Below are 19345 nucleotides of genomic sequence, written 5' to 3'. Positions count from 1 at the left end.
TACACGACATAGCCCTGAATTTTCCAATGCGCAGCTCTTTGCAAAAGAGAGATATTGGCAAGGAAAAGCTGTCTTGTACCTTTGCATTTTTCTCCCAAACGAAGGACACTAGAAAGAAAATGTTAAAGCCTCCTGTTAGGCCATCATCTACACGACATAGCCCTGAATTTTCCAATGCGTAGCTCTTTGCAAAAGAGAGATATTGGCAAGGAAAAGCTGTCTTGTACCTTTGCATTTTTCTCCCAAACGAAGGACACTAGAAAGAAAATGTTAAAGCCTCCTGTTAGGCCATCATCTACACGACATAGCCCTGAATTTTCCAATGCGCAGCTCTTTGCAAAAGAGAGATATTGGCAAGGAAAAGCTGTCTTGTACCTTTGCATTTTTCTCCCAAACGAAGGTCACTAGAAAGAAAATTTTAAAGCCTCCTGTTAGGCCATCATCTACACGACATAGCCCTGAATTTTCCAATGCGTAGCTCTTTGCAAAAGAGAGATATTGGCAAGGAAAAGCTGTCTTGTACTTTTGCATTTTTCTCCCAAACGAAGGACACTAGAAAGAAAATTTTAAAGCCTCCTGTTAGGCCATCATCTACACGACATAGCCCTGAATTTTCCAATGCGCAGCTCTTTGCAAAAGAGAGATATTGGCAAGGAAAAGCTGTCTTGTACCTTTGCATTTTTCTCCCAAACGAAGGACACTAGAATTAAAATTTTAAAGCCTCCTGTTAGTGCTTCATCTACACGGCATAGCCCTGAATTTTCCAATGCGTAGCTCTTTGCAATAGAGAGATATTGGCAAAGAAAAGCTGTCTTGTACCTTTGCATTTTTCTCCCAAACGAAGGACACTAGAATTAAAATTTTAAAGCCTCCTGTTAGGCCATCATCTACACGACATAGCCCTGAATTTTCCAATGCGCAGCTCTTTGCAAAAGAGAGATATTGGCAAGGAAAAGCTGTCTTGTACCTTTGCATTTTTCTCCCAAACGAAGGACACTAGAATTAAAATTTTAAAGCCTCCTGTTAGACCATCATCTACAAGGCATAGCCATGAATTTTCCAATGCGCAGCTCTTTGCAAAAGAGAGATATTGGCAAGGAAAAGCTGTCTTGTACCTTTGCATTTTTCTCCCAAACGAAGGATACTAGAATTAAAATTTTAAAGCCTCCTGTTAGGCCATCATCTACACGACATAGCCCTGAATTTTCCAATGCGCAGCTCTTTGCAAAAGAGAGATATTGGCAAGGAAAAGCTGTCTTGTACCTTTGCATTTTTCTCCCAAACGAAGGACACTAGAATTAAAATTTTAAAGCCTCCTGTTAGGCCATCATCTACACGACATAGCCCTGAATTTTCCAATGCGCAGCTCTTTGCAAAAGAGAGATATTGGCAAGGAAAAGCTGTCTTGTACCTTTGCATTTTTCTCCCAAACGAAGGACACTAGAAAGATAATTTTAAAGCCTCCTGTTAGGCCATCATCTACACGACATAGCCCTGAATTTTCCAATGCGCAGCTCTTTGCAAAAGAGAGATATTGGCAAGGAAAAGCTGTCTTGTACCTTTGCATTTTTCTCCCAAACGAAGGACACTAGAAAGAAAATGTTAAAGCCTCCTGTTAGGCCATCATCTACACGACATAGCCCTGAATTTTCCAATGCGCAGCTCTTTGCAAAAGAGAGATATTGGCAAGGAAAAGCTGTCTTGTACCTTTGCATTTTTCTCCCAAACGAAGGTCACTAGAAAGAAAATTTTAAAGCCTCCTGTTAGGCCATCATCTACACGACATAGCCCTGAATTTTCCAATGCGTAGCTCTTTGCAAAAGAGAGATATTGGCAAGGAAAAGCTGTCTTGTACCTTTGCATTTTTCTCCCAAACGAAGGACACTAGAAAGAAAATTTTAAAGCCTCCTGTTAGGCCATCATCTACACGACATAGCCCTGAATTTTCCAATGCGCAGCTCTTTGCAAAAGAGAGATATTGGCAAGGAAAAGCTGTCTTGTACCTTTGCATTTTTCTCCCAAACGAAGGACACTAGAAATAAAATTTTAAAGCCTCCTGTTAGTGCTTCATCTACACGGCATAGCCCTGAATTTTCCAATGCGTAGCTCTTTGCAATAGAGAGATATTGGCAAGGAAAAGCTGTCTTGTACCTTTGCATTTTTCTCCCAAACGAAGGACACTAGAAAGAAAATGTTAAAGCCTCCTGTTAGGCCATCATCTACACGACATAGCCCTGAATTTTCCAATGCGCAGCTCTTTGCAAAAGAGAGATATTGGCAAGGAAAAGCTGTCTTGTACCTTTGCATTTTTCTCCCAAACGAAGGACACTAGAAAGAAAATTTTAAAGCCTCCTGTTAGGCCATCATCTACACGACATAGCCCTGAATTTTCCAATGCGCAGCTCTTTGCAAAAGAGAGATATTGGCAAGGAAAAGCTGTCTTGTACCATTGCATTTTTCTCCCAAACGAAGGACACTAGAAAGAAAATTTTAAAGCCTCCTGTTAGGCCATCATCTACACGACATAGCCCTGAATTTTCCAATGCGCAGCTCTTTGCAAAAGAGAGATATTGGCAAGGAAAAGCTGTCTTGTACCATTGCATTTTTCTCCCAAACGAAGGACACTAGAAAGAACATTTTAAAGCCTCCTGTTAGGCCATCATCTACACGACATAGCCCTGAATTTTCCAATGCGCAGCTCTTTGCAAAAGAGAGATATTGGCAAGGAAAAGCTGTCTTGTACCTTTGCATTTTTCTCCCAAACGAAGGACACTAGAAAGAAAATTTTAAAGCCTCCTGTTAGGCCATCATCTACACGACATAGCCCTGAATTTTCCAATGCGCAGCTCTTTGCAAAAGAGAGATATTGGCAAGGAAAAGCTGTCTTGTACCATTGCATTTTTCTCCCAAACGAAGGACACTAGAAAGAAAATTTTAAAGCCTCCTGTTAGGCCATCATCTACACGACATAGCCCTGAATTTTCCAATGCGCAGCTCTTTGCAAAAGAGAGATATTGGCAAGGAAAAGCTGTCTTGTACCTTTGCATTTTTCTCCCAAACGAAGGTCACTAGAAAGAAAATTTTAAAGCCTCCTGTTAGGCCATCATCTACACGACATAGCCCTGAATTTTCCAATGCGCAGCTCTTTGCAAAAGAGAGATATTGGCAAGGAAAAGCTGTCTTGTACCTTTGCATTTTTCTCCCAAACGAAGGTCACTAGAAAGAACATTTTAAAGCCTTCTGTTAGGCCATCATCTACACGACATAGCCCTGAATTTTCCAATGCGTAGCTCTTTGCAAAAGAGAGATATTGGCAAGGAAAAGCTGTCTTGTACCTTTGCATTTTTCTCCCAAACGAAGGACACTAGAAAGAAAATTTTAAAGCCTCCTGTTAGGCCATCATCTACACGACATAGCCCTGAATTTTCCAATGCGCAGCTCTTTGCAAAAGAGAGATATTGGCAAGGAAAAGCTGTCTTGTACCTTTGCATTTTTCTCCCAAACGAAGGACACTAGAATTAAAATTTTAAAGCCTCCTGTTAGGCCATCATCTACACTAGATAGCCCTGAATTTTCCAATGCGCAGCTCTTTGCAAAAGAGAGATATTGGCAAGGAAAAGCTGTCTTGTACCTTTGCATTTTTCTCCCAAACTAAGGTCACTAGAAAGAAAATTTTAAAGCCTCCTGTTAGGCCATCATCTACACGACATAGCCCTGAATTTTCCAATGCGTAGCTCTTTGCAAAAGAGAGATATTGGCAAGGAAAAGCTGTCTTGTACCTTTGCATTTTTCTCCCAAACGAAGGACACTAGAAAGAAAATTTTAAAGCCTCCTGTTAGGCCATCATCTACACGACATAGCCCTGAATTTTCCAATGCGCAGCTCTTTGCAAAAGAGAGATATTGGCAAGGAAAAGCTGTCTTGTACCTTTGCATTTTTCTCCCAAACGAAGGACACTAGAAAGAAAATTTTAAAGCCTCCTGTTAGGCCATCATCTACACGACATAGCCCTGAATTTTCCAATGCGCAGCTCTTTGCAAAAGAGAGATATTGGCAAGGAAAATCTGTCTTGTACCATTGCATTTTTCTCCCAAACGAAGGACACTAGAAAGAAAATTTTAAAGCCTCCTGTTAGACCATCATCTACACGGCATAGCTATGAATTTTCCAATGCGCAGCTCTTTGCAAAAGAGAGATATTGGCAAGGAAAAGCTGTCTTGTACCTTTGCATTTTTCTCCCAAACGAAGGACACTAGAAAGAAAATTTTAAAGCCTCCTGTTAGGCCATCATCTACACGACATAGCCCTGAATTTTCCAATGCGCAGCTCTTTGCAAAAGAGAGATATTGGCAAGGAAAAGCTGTCTTGTACCTTTGCATTTTTCTCCCAAACGAAGGACACTAGAATTAAAATTTTAAAGCCTCCTGTTAGACCATCATCTACACGGCATAGCCATGAATTTTCCAATGCGCAGCTCTTTGCAAAAGAGAGATATTGGCAAGGAAAAGCTGTCTTGTACCTTTGCATTTTTCTCCCAAACGAAGGACACTAGAATTAAAATTTTAAAGCCTCCTGTTAGGCCATCATCTACACGACATAGCCCTGAATTTTCCAATGCGCAGCTCTTTGCAAAAGAGAGATATTGGCAAGGAAAAGCTGTCTTGTACCTTTGCATTTTTCTCCCAAACGAAGGACACTAGAAAGATAATTTTAAAGCCTCCTGTTAGGCCATCATCTACACGACATAGCCCTGAATTTTCCAATGCGCAGCTCTTTGCAAAAGAGAGATATTGGCAAGGAAAAGCTGTCTTGTACCTTTGCATTTTTCTCCCAAACGAAGGACACTAGAAAGAAAATGTTAAAGCCTCCTGTTAGGCCATCATCTACACGACATAGCCCTGAATTTTCCAATGCGTAGCTCTTTGCAAAAGAGAGATATTGGCAAGGAAAAGCTGTCTTGTACCTTTGCATTTTTCTCCCAAACGAAGGACACTAGAAAGAAAATGTTAAAGCCTCCTGTTAGGCCATCATCTACACGACATAGCCCTGAATTTTCCAATGCGCAGCTCTTTGCAAAAGAGAGATATTGGCAAGGAAAAGCTGTCTTGTACCTTTGCATTTTTCTCCAAAACGAAGGACACTAGAAAGAAAATTTTAAAGCCTCCTGTTAGGCCATCATCTACACGACATAGCCCTGAATTTTCCAATGCGCAGCTCTTTGCAAAAGAGAGATATTGGCAAGGAAAAGCTGTCTTGTACCTTTGCATTTTTCTCCCAAACGAAGGACACTAGAATTAAAATTTTAAAGCCTCCTGTTAGTGCTTCATCTACACGGCATAGCCCTGAATTTTCCAATGCGTAGCTCTTTGCAATAGAGAGATATTGGCAAAGAAAAGCTGTCTTGTACCTTTGCATTTTTCTCCCAAACGAAGGACACTAGAATTAAAATTTTAAAGCCTCCTGTTAGGCCATCATCTACACGACATAGCCCTGAATTTTCCAATGCGCAGCTCTTTGCAAAAGAGAGATATTGGCAAGGAAAAGCTGTCTTGTACCTTTGCATTTTTCTCCCAAACGAAGGACACTAGAATTAAAATTTTAAAGCCTCCTGTTAGACCATCATCTACAAGGCATAGCCATGAATTTTCCAATGCGCAGCTCTTTGCAAAAGAGAGATATTGGCAAGGAAAAGCTGTCTTGTACCTTTGCATTTTTCTCCCAAACGAAGGATACTAGAATTAAAATTTTAAAGCCTCCTGTTAGGCCATCATCTACACGACATAGCCCTGAATTTTCCAATGCGCAGCTCTTTGCAAAAGAGAGATATTGGCAAGGAAAAGCTGTCTTGTACCTTTGCATTTTTCTCCCAAACGAAGGACACTAGAATTAAAATTTTAAAGCCTCCTGTTAGGCCATCATCTACACGACATAGCCCTGAATTTTCCAATGCGCAGCTCTTTGCAAAAGAGAGATATTGGCAAGGAAAAGCTGTCTTGTACCTTTGCATTTTTCTCCCAAACGAAGGACACTAGAAAGATAATTTTAAAGCCTCCTGTTAGGCCATCATCTACACGACATAGCCCTGAATTTTCCAATGCGCAGCTCTTTGCAAAAGAGAGATATTGGCAAGGAAAAGCTGTCTTGTACCTTTGCATTTTTCTCCCAAACGAAGGACACTAGAAAGAAAATGTTAAAGCCTCCTGTTAGGCCATCATCTACACGACATAGCCCTGAATTTTCCAATGCGCAGCTCTTTGCAAAAGAGAGATATTGGCAAGGAAAAGCTGTCTTGTACCTTTGCATTTTTCTCCCAAACGAAGGTCACTAGAAAGAAAATTTTAAAGCCTCCTGTTAGGCCATCATCTACACGACATAGCCCTGAATTTTCCAATGCGTAGCTCTTTGCAAAAGAGAGATATTGGCAAGGAAAAGCTGTCTTGTACCTTTGCATTTTTCTCCCAAACGAAGGACACTAGAAAGAAAATTTTAAAGCCTCCTGTTAGGCCATCATCTACACGACATAGCCCTGAATTTTCCAATGCGCAGCTCTTTGCAAAAGAGAGATATTGGCAAGGAAAAGCTGTCTTGTACCTTTGCATTTTTCTCCCAAACGAAGGACACTAGAAAGATAATTTTAAAGCCTCCTGTTAGGCCATCATCTACACGACATAGCCCTGAATTTTCCAATGCGCAGCTCTAGTGTCCTTCGTTTGGGAGAAAAATGCAAAGGTACAAGACAGCTTTTCCTTGCCAATATCTCTCTTTTGCAAAGAGCTGCGCATTGGAAAATTCAGGGCTATGTCGTGTAGATGATGGCCTAACAGGAGGCTTTAAAATTTTAATTCTAGTATCCTTCGTTTGGGAGAAAAATGCAAAGGTACAAGACAGCTTTTCCTTGCCAATATCTCTCTTTTGCAAAGAGCTGCGCATTGGAAAATTCAGGGCTATGTCGTGTAGATGATGGCCTAACAGGGGGCTTTAAAACCCCCTGTTATGGTGTAGGGTACCTGGCCTTCTCTGATGTAATCAGAGTTAGATTTGATTCAGTGATTTTATAAAAACAGCTAGGAAGCACAATTTAGCAGTGGGTTGCAGAGAAAAAAAATATGCTGGCAGAAAAATCCAATTGAGTGATTAAACAGCTCTTCATTTTCTGGCTTTATTTTTATGCTAACAAATTTGTTCTCTGAAAAGTGTCCACAAAGCCAAGTCTCTGATTAACACCTTTGTAAGGATGGTTTTTCACCTATTACTAAATTAAACTTGCTTCATTGGAAAGGCAGCAAGATGCATCCTCATTTCAATGGTAAGTCAACCTTCTTGCCCTATGTTCCCTGTCAACGGATGAAGACGCATCATTATCTACCGCAGTCATTTTGGCCCAATAGATATGCAAGAAGTTTAGATTCCCCTTTCTTTGCAGGTAGAGGAAGGAAAAGGAAGAGGTCTGTAGCCTCTTCAAGATCGCAGGACCAGAGATTGTCCTCTGCTTCTGCCAAATCCACTGCATGACACTGGGGCTTTCTTGCAGGAGCCCACACCAGTGGGGGCACGTCTAAAACTCTTCAGTCAGTTCTGGATTCATTCGGACCTGGACTCGTGGGTTTTACAAATAGTGTCCCAAGGGTACAAACTGGGGTTTCAAGACGTTCCCCCTCACCGATTGTTCAAATTGGCCTTAGTCAGCAGGGAGAAGGTTTTTATTCAAGCCTCTTCGTGGTCCCGAAGCCGGACGGCTCAGTCAGACCAATCTTAAATCTGAAATCCCTCAATTTCTTCCTAAAGAAATTCAATTTCAAGATGGAATTTCTCAGGGCAGTGATCTCCAGTCCGGAGGACGGAGATTTCATGGTTTTGGTAGACATAAAGGATGCCTACTTACATGTTCCCATTTAGCCACTGCCTCAAGCTACCTAAGGTTTGCAATTCAGGATTGTCATTACCAATTTCAGACATTGCCGTTTGGTCTGTCCACGGCTCCGAGGATTTTCACCAGGGTGATGGCGGAAATTATGGTTCTCCTTCGCAAGCAAGGAGTCACAATTATCCCGTACTTGGATGATCTCCTGATAAAGGCGAGATCCAGGGACCAGTTGGTGCAAAACATTGCACTCTCCCTGACAGTTCTTCAACAACATGGTTGGCTCCTAAACTTGCCAAAATCGCAGTTGGTCCCAATGATGCGGTTGTTGTTTTTGGGAGTCATACTGTTAGGCGCCGGGGTCCGCTTGATGGTCTGCGCGGCCCGGCGCCTAGCAACTAGAGACGCCGTGCACGTACAGCCGCCGGCTCCCTAGCAACGCTAGACGCCGGGCGCGCTGAGCCGCACGGACCCTAGCAATGGGGACGCCACTGGCGGACCGCGTTCCCCGTTGCTAGGCTTTAGGAAATTAAGATATTCACCTGCTCTCTGGCCGTGCAGCAAGGCAGCTGCACGGCATTTATTCTAATCAGCCTTTAGCAGCTGATTGGAGGACTCCTTGTTAAATACACTCCCAGGGCTTCTCACAGACGCCGGTAATAGCTTCCTGCATGCTGCCTTTGTTTGCTGAGAGTCTGTTTCCAGTCCTGCTGTATCCGGTCATTCCAGTCCGCAGAAGTCCGGTATTCGGGAGTTGTCATCTCATCCCAAGAGTTCGTTTGGTTCCCTGGAGTCCTGACTGATCACCGTTTTATATCCAGTGGTGTTCGTGAGTTGCGGCTCTGCCGTGTGTTGCGGCTCAGCCGCTTTACCTTTTATATTTTGTGTTTGGAGCATTTGCGGAGGGTTCCGCTTCCACAAGTCCTCTCTGGTACTTGGCGGTGCCGGGTAGGAGAATTGGACAAGTGGATATTTTGGTTGTCCTTTTTCCTGGCGGTTTCTCCGCACATATTATAGTTTTGAGTTTGCTTAGCCCCTGGCCTGGTTGTTTAGTTAGAGGGCCTCTTGTTATCACCCTGTCTCAGGTTTCCCTTTGTCTCTCATTAAGACCGGGGGGCATCGAAGTTGGGCAGACATAATCCGCCCTTCAAACGCGGCTGCCAAGGGCTCAAGAAACCATAGTCTCGCAGGGGATTTCTGACAACATGGGTGAGACAACAGAGTTAGGGCGCCAGGGGCTATTTTCCTGTCCTGCTCCCTTCCCCAGCATTCCGTTCCAGTGCTCCAGTCCTTGCCATAAGATCTTCTCTGACCAGAGTGCTGGAATCATAACATTATTACCGGCCATACCAAAACTTAAAATTAAACGGGGTTTAATTTTTTCTCATTCAGTTTTGTGAGAGTTTATCGGCCTCATGAATCCAACAGGTTTAGGGCCAAATCCTGGTCAGCTCTTAGTCAGCCAGATTCAAGAACTTACTCAGATGGTTCAGGATCTTTCTCTTCGGGTGAAGTCGCAGGAAGATCTTTTGCGAGCTTCCCCAAGGGTAGTCCCTGAACCAAAGATGCATTTGCCTGACCGTTTTTCTGGTGATAGAAAAGAGTTTTTTAATTTTAAAGAATCCTGTAAACTTTATTTTCGTTTAAGACCGACTTCCTCGGGTACTGAATCTCAGCGAGTCGGGTTTATTATTTCTTTGCTCCAGGGGGATCCTCAGACCTGGGCATTTGGTTTAAGAGCAGAGGATCCGGCATTGTTGTCAATTGACGCTTTTTTTTGAGTCTTTAGGGCTCTTGTATGATGACCCTGATAGAGAGGCGTCCGCTGAAAGTCAGTTGCGCGCTCTCAGACAGGGTAGAAATCCTGCAGAGGTTTGTTGTACGGAGTTTCGCCGTTGGTACCTGCCAGGTGAGATACTATGATCATGTTGGTGCTTCTCCCAGGGCAAGGCTCACCCATTGCACTCTGGGTGTGCTGCCCCTGTGATTTCCCCAAATGTGGGAAACTTGACTGCATAATTTGTGTTTCCCCCTGGTCGGCTCTCGTATAATTCAGATCTCTTTGTCTCAGGTCTCTCTCCAGCCTAGTTTGCTGTCTGTTTCCACTTCTCTTTTCTTGAGCCGCTCCCTTCTATGCCCTTGCGCACTATCCTGACTTCTCCCGTCTGCTTACTTTGTGCCTTCCAACACACAATGCAAACTACAGGTAGTGCTGCAGGGCCCACACCCTTTTACTTGCCTCACAGAGCAGCTCTGGAGCTGTTACAGTGCCCAGCTGCTGCAAGAAATCAGCTTGAATGCTTCAGGGGCTGGGGCATTGCCAACATGAGCCCCACACCGAAGGAGGGTGGGGGTGTTTAATGCGAACTAAGGGTCACCCAAGCGCCGCAAAAGGCCGCCATGCCCTGCATGCCCCTTTTCTCTTTTCATATGCAGACGAGGGTTGAAGCCAACTTTGACCCACTGCTTGGATGGCATTACCATATGCAAATCAATCTGCTGCAGGCCTTCCCCCAGGAATGCTTGCACTAGTTGTTGCATTTGGTTTGTTGTTTGGGGGTGCTTCAGTATTAGGCAGCCTTCTGCCCTCCCATGTTCATCTGAAAATATGTGTTCTCCCTGCAGTTGTTGTCCCCAGATGAGAGTTCCCTTGTGCTGCCTCAGTTGAATCTCCTTTACTTGACAGAGATGTGCCTGAGCAGCGGCCCTCCCCAGCCCTATCCCAAATCATACTTATTTTGCATAGGAGATACCATGGTCATGAAGATTGTTCTCCCAGGTTGAGGTTCATTCATTGCATTCTGGGTATGCTGACCCCTGTGATTTCCCCAAATGTGGGAAACTCGACTGCATTATTTGTGGTAGTGGGGGACTGTGTTTGTGCTTTCCTCTGCTCAGCTCTGGTAAAAATCAGATTTCTATGTCTCAGATCTTCCTCTAGCCTTGTTCTTCTTTCGAGAGTTCCCTTGTGCTGCCTCAGTTGGATCTCCTTCACTTGACAGGGGGGTGCCCGAGCAGCGACCCTCCCCAGCTCTAGCCCAACTCCTACTTACCTGCCAGGTGAGATACTATGATCAGGAAGGTGCTTCTCCCAGGGCAAGGCTCACCCATTGCACTCTGGGTGTGCTGCTCCTGCGATTTCCCCAAATGTGGGAAACTTGACTGCATAATTTGTGTTTCCTCTGGTCGGCTCTCGTATAATTCAGATCTCTTTGTCTCAGGTCTTTCTCCAGCCTAGTTTGCTGTCTGTTTCCACTTCTCTTTTCTTGAGCCGCTCCCTTCTATGCCCTTGCACACTATACTGACCTCTCCCGTCTGCTTACTTGTGCCTTCCAACGCACAATGCATACTACAGGTAGTGCTGCAGGGCCCACACCCTTTTACATGCTTTTCAGAACAGCTCTGGAGCTGTTACAGTGCCCAGCTGCTGCAAGAAATCATCTTGAATGCTTCAGGGGCTGGGGCATAGCCAACATGAGACCCACACCGAAGGAGGGTGGAGATGTTTAATGTGAATTAGGGGTCATCCAAGCGCCACAAAAGGACGCCATGCCCTGCACATCCCTTTTTTCTTTTCATATGCAGACGAGGGTTGAAGCCAACTTTGACCCACTGCTTGGATGACATCACCATATGCAAATCCATCTGCTGTAGGCCTTCCCCCAGGAATGCTTGTACTAGTTGTTGCATTTGGTTTGTTGTTTGGGGGTGCTTCAGTATTAGGCAGCCTTCTGCCCTCCCATGTTCATCTGAAAATATGTGTTCTCCCAGCAGTTGTTGTCCCCAGATGAGAGTTCCCTTGTGCTGCCTCAGTTGAATCTCCTTTACTTGACAGAGATGTGCCTGAGCAGCGGCCCTCCCCAGCTCTATCCCAAATCATACTTATTTTGCATAGGAGATACCATGGTCATGAAGATTGTTCTCCCAGGGTGAGGTTCATTCATTGCATTCTGGGTATGCTGACTCCTATGATTTCCCCAAATGTGGGAAACTTGACTGCATTATTTGTGGTAGTGGGGGACTGTGTTTGTGCTTTCCTCTGGTCAGCTCTGGTAAAAGTCAGATTTATTTGTCTCAGATCTTCCTCTAGCCTTGTTCTTCTTTCGAGAGTTCCCTTGTGCTGCCTCAGTTGGATCTCCTTCAATTGACAGGGGGGTGCCCGAGCATCGACCCTCCCCAGCTCAAGCCCAACTCCTACTTACCTGCCAGGTGAGATATTATGATCATGAAGGTGCTTCTCCCAGGGCAAGGCTCACCCATTGCACTCTGGGTGTGCTGCTCCTGCGATTTCCCCAAATGTGGGAAACTTGACTGCATAATTTGTGTTTCCCCTGGTCAGCTCTCGTATAATTCAGATCTCTTTGTCTCAGGTCTCTCTCCAGCCTAGTTTGCTGTCTGTTTCAACTTCTCTTTTCTTGAGCCGCTCCCTTCTATGCCCTTGCGCACTATCTTGACTTCTCCCATCTGCTTACTTTGTGCCTTCCAACGCACAATGCGAACTACAGGTAGTGCTGCAGGGCCCACACCCTTTTACTTGCCTTACAGAGCAGCTCTGGAGCTATTACAGTGCCCAGCTGCTGCAAGTAATCAGCTTGAATGCTTCAGGGGCTGGGGCATAGCCAACATGAGCCCCACACCGAAGTAGGGTGGAGGTGTTTAATGCGAACTAGGGGTCATCCAAGCGCCGCAAAAGGCCGCCATGCCCTGCACGCCCCTTTTCTCTTTTCATATGCAGACGAGGGTTGAAGCCAACTTTGACCCACTGCTTGGATGACATCACCATATGCAAATCCATCTGCTGCAGGCCTTCCCCCAGGAATGCTTGTACTAGTTGTTGCATTTGGTTTGTTGTTTGGGGGTGCTTCAGTATTAGGCAGCCTTCTGCCCTCCCATGTTCATCTGAAAATATGTGTTCTCCCTGCAGTTGTTGTCCCCAGATGAGAGTTCCCTTGTGCTGCCTCAGTTGAATCTCCTTTACTTGACAGAGATGTGCCTGAGCAGCGGCCCTCCCCAGCCCTATCCCAAATCATACTTATTTTGCATAGGAGATACCATGGTCATGAAGATTGTTCTCCCAGGGTGAGGTTCATTCATTGCATTCTGGGTATGCTGACCCCTGTGATTTCCCCAAATGTGGGAAACTCGACTGCATAATTTGTGGTAGTGGGGGACTGTGTTTGTGCTTTCCTCTGGTCAGCTCTGGTAAAAGCCAGATTTCTGTGTCTCAGATCTTCCTCTAGCCTTGTTCTTCTTTCGAGAGTTCTCTTGTGCTGCCTCAGTTGGATCTCCTTCACTTGACAGGGGGGTGCCCGAGCAGCGACCCTCCTCAGCTCTTGCCCAACTCCTACTTACCTGCCAGGTGAGATACTATGATCATGAAGGTGCTTCTCCCAGGGCAAGGCTCACCCATTGCACTCTGTGTGTGCTGCTCCAGCTATTTCCCCAAATGTGGGAAACTCGACTGCATAATTTGTGTTTCCCCTGGTCGGCTCTCGTATAATTCAGATCTCTTTGTCTCAGGTCTCTCTCCAGCCTAGTTTGCTGTCTGTTTCCACTTCTCTTTTCTTGAGCCGCTCCCTTCTATGCCCTTGCGCACTATCCTGACTTCTCCCGTCTGCTTACTTTGTGCCTTCCAACGCACAATGCGAACTACAGGTAGTGCTGCAGGGCCCACACCCTTTTAGTTCCCTTACAGAGCAGCTCTGGAGCTGTTACAGTGCCCAGCTGCTGCAAGAAATCAGCTTGAATGTTCTTCGTTGATTGATGGAAGAAACATCTTACAAAAACTCTCCAGATTATTGACTTTTTAAAGTTTTTCTAGGAAACGTTCTAGATGAATGCTTATTAGCGTTTGTCAGAATGTACGTTTGCAAAGTGTCTCTGTGGCGCAATCAGTTAGCGTGTTCGGTTATTATCCAAAAGGTTGGTGGTTCAATCCCACCCAGGGACGTAATTTACCTTGTTATCAGATTTTGGTGATCTTTAAGTAGACAAGTCAAAATTTCAAACCCCCTCTTGTGGTGTAGGGTACCTGGCCTTCTCTGATGTAATCAGAGTTAGATTTGATTAAGTGATTTTATAAAAAAAACAGCTAGGAAGCACAATTTAGCAGTGGGTTGCAGAGAAAAAGAAATATGCTGGCAAAAAAATCCAATTGAGTGATTAAACAGCTCTTCATTTTCTTGCTTTATTTTTGTGCTAACAAATTTTTTCTCTGAAAAGTGTCCACAAAGCCAAGTCTCTGATTAACACCTTTGTAGGGATGGTTTTTCACCTATTACTAAATTAAACTTGCTTCATTGGAAAGGCAGCAAGATGCATCGTCATTTCAATATCTACTGAAATAATACAGGTTGACACCAGGAAACATTAACGCCACTGCATCCTTGCTGCTTTCTCATGTGGAAGTCTGTTTAATGTGAAAACAAGGTGATATCTAATTAGCACACAGGTAAGGAATTAAGAAAATCTTTATTTAAGGGTGAAGATGTTTCTCACAAAATCGTTGCCCCAATGCATCATTGAAATTCAAGCTGGAAAGATGATTTTAATATATCACTTGTACATTTTGTATTGCTCTTCTGGTGACAATGTAGTTTGTTTTTGTCAATTACCATTTTAATAATAGGGTAAAGAAAATTAAGTGGATTTTTGAAAGAAAACAATACTGTCAATATACTATTAAACAAATTAAAATGGTAAAAGTTATTGTACTTTAAGTAAAAATAAAAGAGCCAAAATATCAATCCCAATATTGGATTACTTTAATTAAAAAAAAATGCATATAGCAGAGGATAGTTTCAATCTGCCTACCTCTGGGTTATCGGCCCAGCATGCTTCCATTGCAGTACTCTGCTGCACATGTAAGTGCAAGAGATCCTGAAGCACTCACTCATCGTGGGAAAGTACCAATGTGTTTCTTCGTTGGTTGATGGAAGAAACATCTTACAAAAACTCTCCAGATTATTGACTTTTTAAAGTTTTTCTAGGAAACGTTCTAGATGAATGCTTATTAGCCTTTGTCAGTATGTACTTTTTGCAAAGTGTCTCTGTGGCGCAATCGGTTAGTGTGTTCGGCTATTAACCAAAAGGTTGGTGGTTCAATCCCATCCAGGGATGTAATTGACCTTGTGATCAGATTTTGGTGATATTTAAGTAGACAAGTCAAAATTTCAAACCCCCTGTTATGGTGTGGGTACCTGGCCTTCCCTGATGTAATCAGAGTTAGATTTGATTCAGTGATTTTATAAAAACAGCTAGGAAGCACAATTTAGCAGTAGGTTGCAGAGAAAAAAAATATGCTGGCAGAAAAATCCAATTGAGTGAATAAACAGCTCTTCATTTTCTGGCTTTATTTTTATGCTAACAAATTTGTTCTCTGAAAAGTGTCCACAAAGCCAAGTCTCTGATTAACACCTTTGTAAGGATGGTTTTTCACCTATTACTAAATTAAACTTGCTTCATTGGAAAGGCAGCAAGATGCATCCTCATTTCAATGTCTACTGAAATAATACAGGTTGACACCAGGAAACATTAACGCCACTGCATCCTTGCTGCTTTCTCATGTGGAAGTCTGTTTAATGTGAAAACAAGGTGATATCTAATTAGCACACAGGTAAGGAATTAAGAAAATCTTTTTTTAAGGGTGAAGATGTTTCTCACAAAATCGTTGCCCCAATGCATCATTGAAATTCAACCTGGAAAGATGATTTTAATATATCACTTGTACATTTTGTATTGCTCTTCTGGTGACAATGTAGTTTGTTTTTGTCAATTACCATTTTAATAATAGGGTAAAGAAAATTAAGTGGATTTTTGAAAGAAAACAATACTGTCAATATACTATTAAAACAAATTAAAATGGTAAAAGTTATTGTACTTTAAGTAAAAATAAAAGAGCAAAAATATCCATCCCAGTTTTGGATTACTTTAATTAACAAAAAAAATGCATATAACAAAGGATAGTTTCAATCTGCCTACCTCTGGGTTATGGGCCCAGCATGCTTCCATTGGAGTACTCTGCTGCACATGTAAGTGCAAGAGATCCTGAAGCACTCACTCATCATGGGAAAGTACCAATGTGTTTCTTTGTTGGTTGATGGAAGAAACATCTTACAAAAACTCTCCAGATTATTGACGTTTTAAAGTTTTTCTAGGAAACGTTCTAGATGAATGCTTATTAGCCTTTGTCAGTATGTACTTTTTGCAAAGTGTCTCTGTGGCGCAATTGGTTAGTGTGTACGGCTATTAACCAAAAGGTTGGTGGTTAAATTCTACCCAGGGACGTAATTGACCTTGTGATCAGATTTTGGTGATATTTAAGTAGACAAGTCAAAATTTCAAACCCCCTCTTATTGTGTAGGGTACCTAGCCTTCTCTGATGTAATCAGAGTTAGATTTGATTCAGTGATTTTATAAAAACAGCTAGGAAGCACAATTTAGCAGTGGGTTGCAGAGAAAAAGAAATATGCTGGCAAAAAAATCCAATTGAGTGATTAAACAGCTCTTCATTTCTGGCTTTATTTTTATGCTAACAAATTTGTTCTCTGAAAAGTGTCCACAAAGCCAAGTCTCTGATTAACACCTTTGTAGGGATGGTTTTTCACCTATTACTAAATTAAACTTGCTTCATTGGAAAGGCAGCAAGATGCATCCTCATTTCAATGTCTACTGAAATAATACAGGTTGACACCAGGAAACATTAACGCCACTGCATCCTTGCTGCTTTCTCATGTGGAAGTCTGTTTAATGTGAAAACAAGGTGATATCTAATTAGCACACAGGTAAGGAATTAAGAAAATCTTTATTTAAGGGTGAAGATGTTTCTCACAAAATCGTTGCCCCAATGCATCATTGAAATTCAAGCTGGAAAGATGATTTTAATATATCACTTGTACATTTTGTATTGCTCTTCTGGTGACAATGTAGTTTGTTTTTGTCAATTACCATTTTAATAATAGGGTAAAGAAAATTAAGTGGATTTTTGAAAGAAAACAATACTGTCAATATACTATCAAAACAAATTAAAATGGTAAAAGTTATTGTACTTTAAGTAAAAATAAAAGATCCAAAATATCAATCCCAGTTTTGGATTACTTTAATTAACAAAAAAAATGCATATAGCAAAGGATAGTTTCAATCTGCCTACCTCTGGGTTATGGGCCCAGCATGCTTCCATTGCAGTACTCTGCTGCACATGTAAGTGCAAGAGATCCTGAAGCACTCACTCATCATGGGAAAGTACCAATGTGTTTCTTCATTGGTTGATGGAAGAAACATCTTACAAAAACTCTCCAGATTATTGACTTTTTAAAGTTTTTCTAGGAAACGTTCTAGATGAATGCTTATTAGCCTTTGTCAGTATGTACTTTTGCAAAGTGTCTCTGTGGCGCAATTGGTTAGTGTGTAAGGCTATTAACCAAAAGGTTGGTGGTTCAATCCCACCCAGCGACGTAATTGACCTTGTGATCAGATTTTGGTGATATTTAAGTAGACAAGTCAAAATTTCAAACCCCATCTATTGTGTAGGGTACCTGGCCTTCTCTGATGTTATCAGAGTTAGATTTGATTCAGTGGTTTTATAAAAAACAGCTAGGAAGCACAATTTAGCAGTGGGTTGCAGAGAAAAAAAATATGCTGGCAAAAAAATCCAATTGAGTGATTAAACAGCTCTTCATTTTCTGGTTTATTTTTATGCTAACAAATTTGTTCTCTGAAAAGTGTCCACAAAGCCAAGTCTCTGATTAACACCTTTGTAGGGATGGTTTTTCACCTATTACTAAATTAAACTTGCTTCATTGGAAAGGCAGCAAGATGCATCCTCATTTCAATGTCTACTGAAATAATACAGGTTGACACCAGGAAACATTAACGCCACTGCATCCTTGCTGCTTTCTCATGTGGAAGTCTGTTTAATGTGAAAACAAGGTGATATCTAATTAGCACACAGGTAAGGAATTAAGAAAATCTTTATTTAAGGGTGAAGATGTTTCTCACAAAATCGTTGCCCCAATGCATCATTGAAATTCAAGCTGGAAAGATGATTTTAATATATCACTTGTACATTTTGTATTGCTCTTCTGGTGACAATGTAGTTTGTTTTTGTCAATTACCATTTTAATAATAGGGTAAAGAAAATGAAGTGGATTTTTGAAAGAAAACAATACTGTCAATATACTATTAAAACAAATTAAAATGGTAAAAGTTATTGTACTTTAAGTAAAAATAAAAGAGCAAAAATATCAATCCCAGTTTTGGATTACTTTAATTAACAAAAAAAAATGCATATAGCAAAGGATAATTTCAATCTGCCTACCTCTGGGTTATGGGCCCAGCATGCTTCCATTGCAGTACTCTGCTGCACATGTAAGTGCAAGAGATCCTGAAGCACTCACTCATCATGGGAAAGTACCAATGTGTTTCTTCGTTGGTTGATGGAAGAAACATCTTACAAAAACTCTCCAGATTATTGACTTTTTAAAGTTTTTCTAGGAAACGTTCTAGATGAATGCTTATTAGCCTTTGTCAGTATGTACTTTTGCAAAGTGTCTCTGTGGCGCAATTGGTTAGTGTGTAAGGCTATTAACAAAAGGTTGGTGGTTCAATCCCACCCAGGAATGTAATTGACCTTGTGATCAGATTTTGGTGATATTTAAGTAGACAAGTCAAAATTTCAAACCCCCTCTTATTGTGTAGGGTACCTGGCCTTCTCTGATGTAATCAGAGTTAGATTTGATTCAGTGATTTTATTAAAAACAGCTAGGAAGCACAATTTAGCAGTGGGTTGCAGATAAAAAAAATATGCTGGCAAAAAAATACAATTGAGTGATTAAACAGCTCTTCATTTTCTGGCTTTATTTTTATGCTAACAAATTTGTTCTCTGAAAAGTGTCCACAAAGCCAAGTCTCTGATTAACACCTTTGTAGGGATGGTTTTTCACCTATTACTAAATTAAACTTGCTTCATTGGAAAGGCAGCAAGATGCATCCTCATTTCAATGTCTACTGAAATAATACAGGTTGACACCAGGAAACATTAACGCCACTGCATCCTTGCTGCTTTCTCATGTGGAAGTCTGTTTAATGTGAAAACAAGGTGATATCTAATTAGCACACAGGTAAGGAATTAAGAAAATCTTTATTTAAGGGTGAAGATGTTTCTCACAAAATCGTTGCCCCAATGCATCATTGAAATTCAAGCTGGAAAGATGATTTTAATATATCACTTGTACATTTTGTATTGCTCTTCTGGTGACAATGTAGTTTGTTTTTGTCAATTACCATTTTTTTTAATAATAGGGTAAAGAAAATTAAGTGGATTTTTGAAAGAAAACAATACTGTCAATATACTATCAAAACAAATTAAAATGGTAAAAGTTATTGTACTTTAAGTAAAAATAAAAGAGCCAAAATATCAATCCCAGTTTTGGATTACTTTAATTAACAAAAAAAATGCATATAGCAAAGGATAGTTTCAATCTGCCT

General features: G+C 41.8%; 6 non-coding genes and 1 pseudogene across 6 annotated transcripts; all 7 read left to right on the top strand.

Moving 5' to 3' along the window:
* The first annotated feature begins 9755 nt into the window (after positions 1 to 9755).
* On the top strand, positions 9756 to 9898 carry LOC134991195 (U1 spliceosomal RNA; annotated as a pseudogene).
* A 692-nt stretch (positions 9899 to 10590) lies between these two features.
* Positions 10591 to 10754, top strand: LOC134991172 (U1 spliceosomal RNA). The gene has a single exon (XR_010195591.1). It is a non-coding gene; the product is annotated as a U1 spliceosomal RNA (small nuclear RNA).
* A 152-nt stretch (positions 10755 to 10906) lies between these two features.
* On the top strand, positions 10907 to 11069 carry LOC134991179 (U1 spliceosomal RNA). The gene has a single exon (XR_010195598.1). It is a non-coding gene; the product is annotated as a U1 spliceosomal RNA (small nuclear RNA).
* Positions 11070 to 11739: 670 nt separating this feature from the next.
* Positions 11740 to 11903, top strand: LOC134991177 (U1 spliceosomal RNA). The gene has a single exon (XR_010195596.1). It is a non-coding gene; the product is annotated as a U1 spliceosomal RNA (small nuclear RNA).
* Positions 11904 to 12055: 152 nt separating this feature from the next.
* LOC134991181 (U1 spliceosomal RNA) lies at positions 12056 to 12218 on the top strand. The gene has a single exon (XR_010195600.1). It is a non-coding gene; the product is annotated as a U1 spliceosomal RNA (small nuclear RNA).
* Positions 12219 to 12889: 671 nt separating this feature from the next.
* LOC134991164 (U1 spliceosomal RNA) lies at positions 12890 to 13053 on the top strand. The gene has a single exon (XR_010195584.1). It is a non-coding gene; the product is annotated as a U1 spliceosomal RNA (small nuclear RNA).
* A 152-nt stretch (positions 13054 to 13205) lies between these two features.
* Positions 13206 to 13368, top strand: LOC134991192 (U1 spliceosomal RNA). The gene has a single exon (XR_010195610.1). It is a non-coding gene; the product is annotated as a U1 spliceosomal RNA (small nuclear RNA).
* The last annotated feature ends 5977 nt before the right edge of the window (positions 13369 to 19345 follow it).

The sequence above is a fragment of the Pseudophryne corroboree genome, unplaced genomic scaffold (assembly GCF_028390025.1).
Source record: "Pseudophryne corroboree isolate aPseCor3 unplaced genomic scaffold, aPseCor3.hap2 scaffold_1207, whole genome shotgun sequence".
NCBI classification, from domain to species: Eukaryota; Metazoa; Chordata; class Amphibia; order Anura; family Myobatrachidae; genus Pseudophryne; species Pseudophryne corroboree.
Note: the sequence above shows the minus strand (reverse complement) of the source record. Positions and strands in the feature narration are given on the sequence as shown.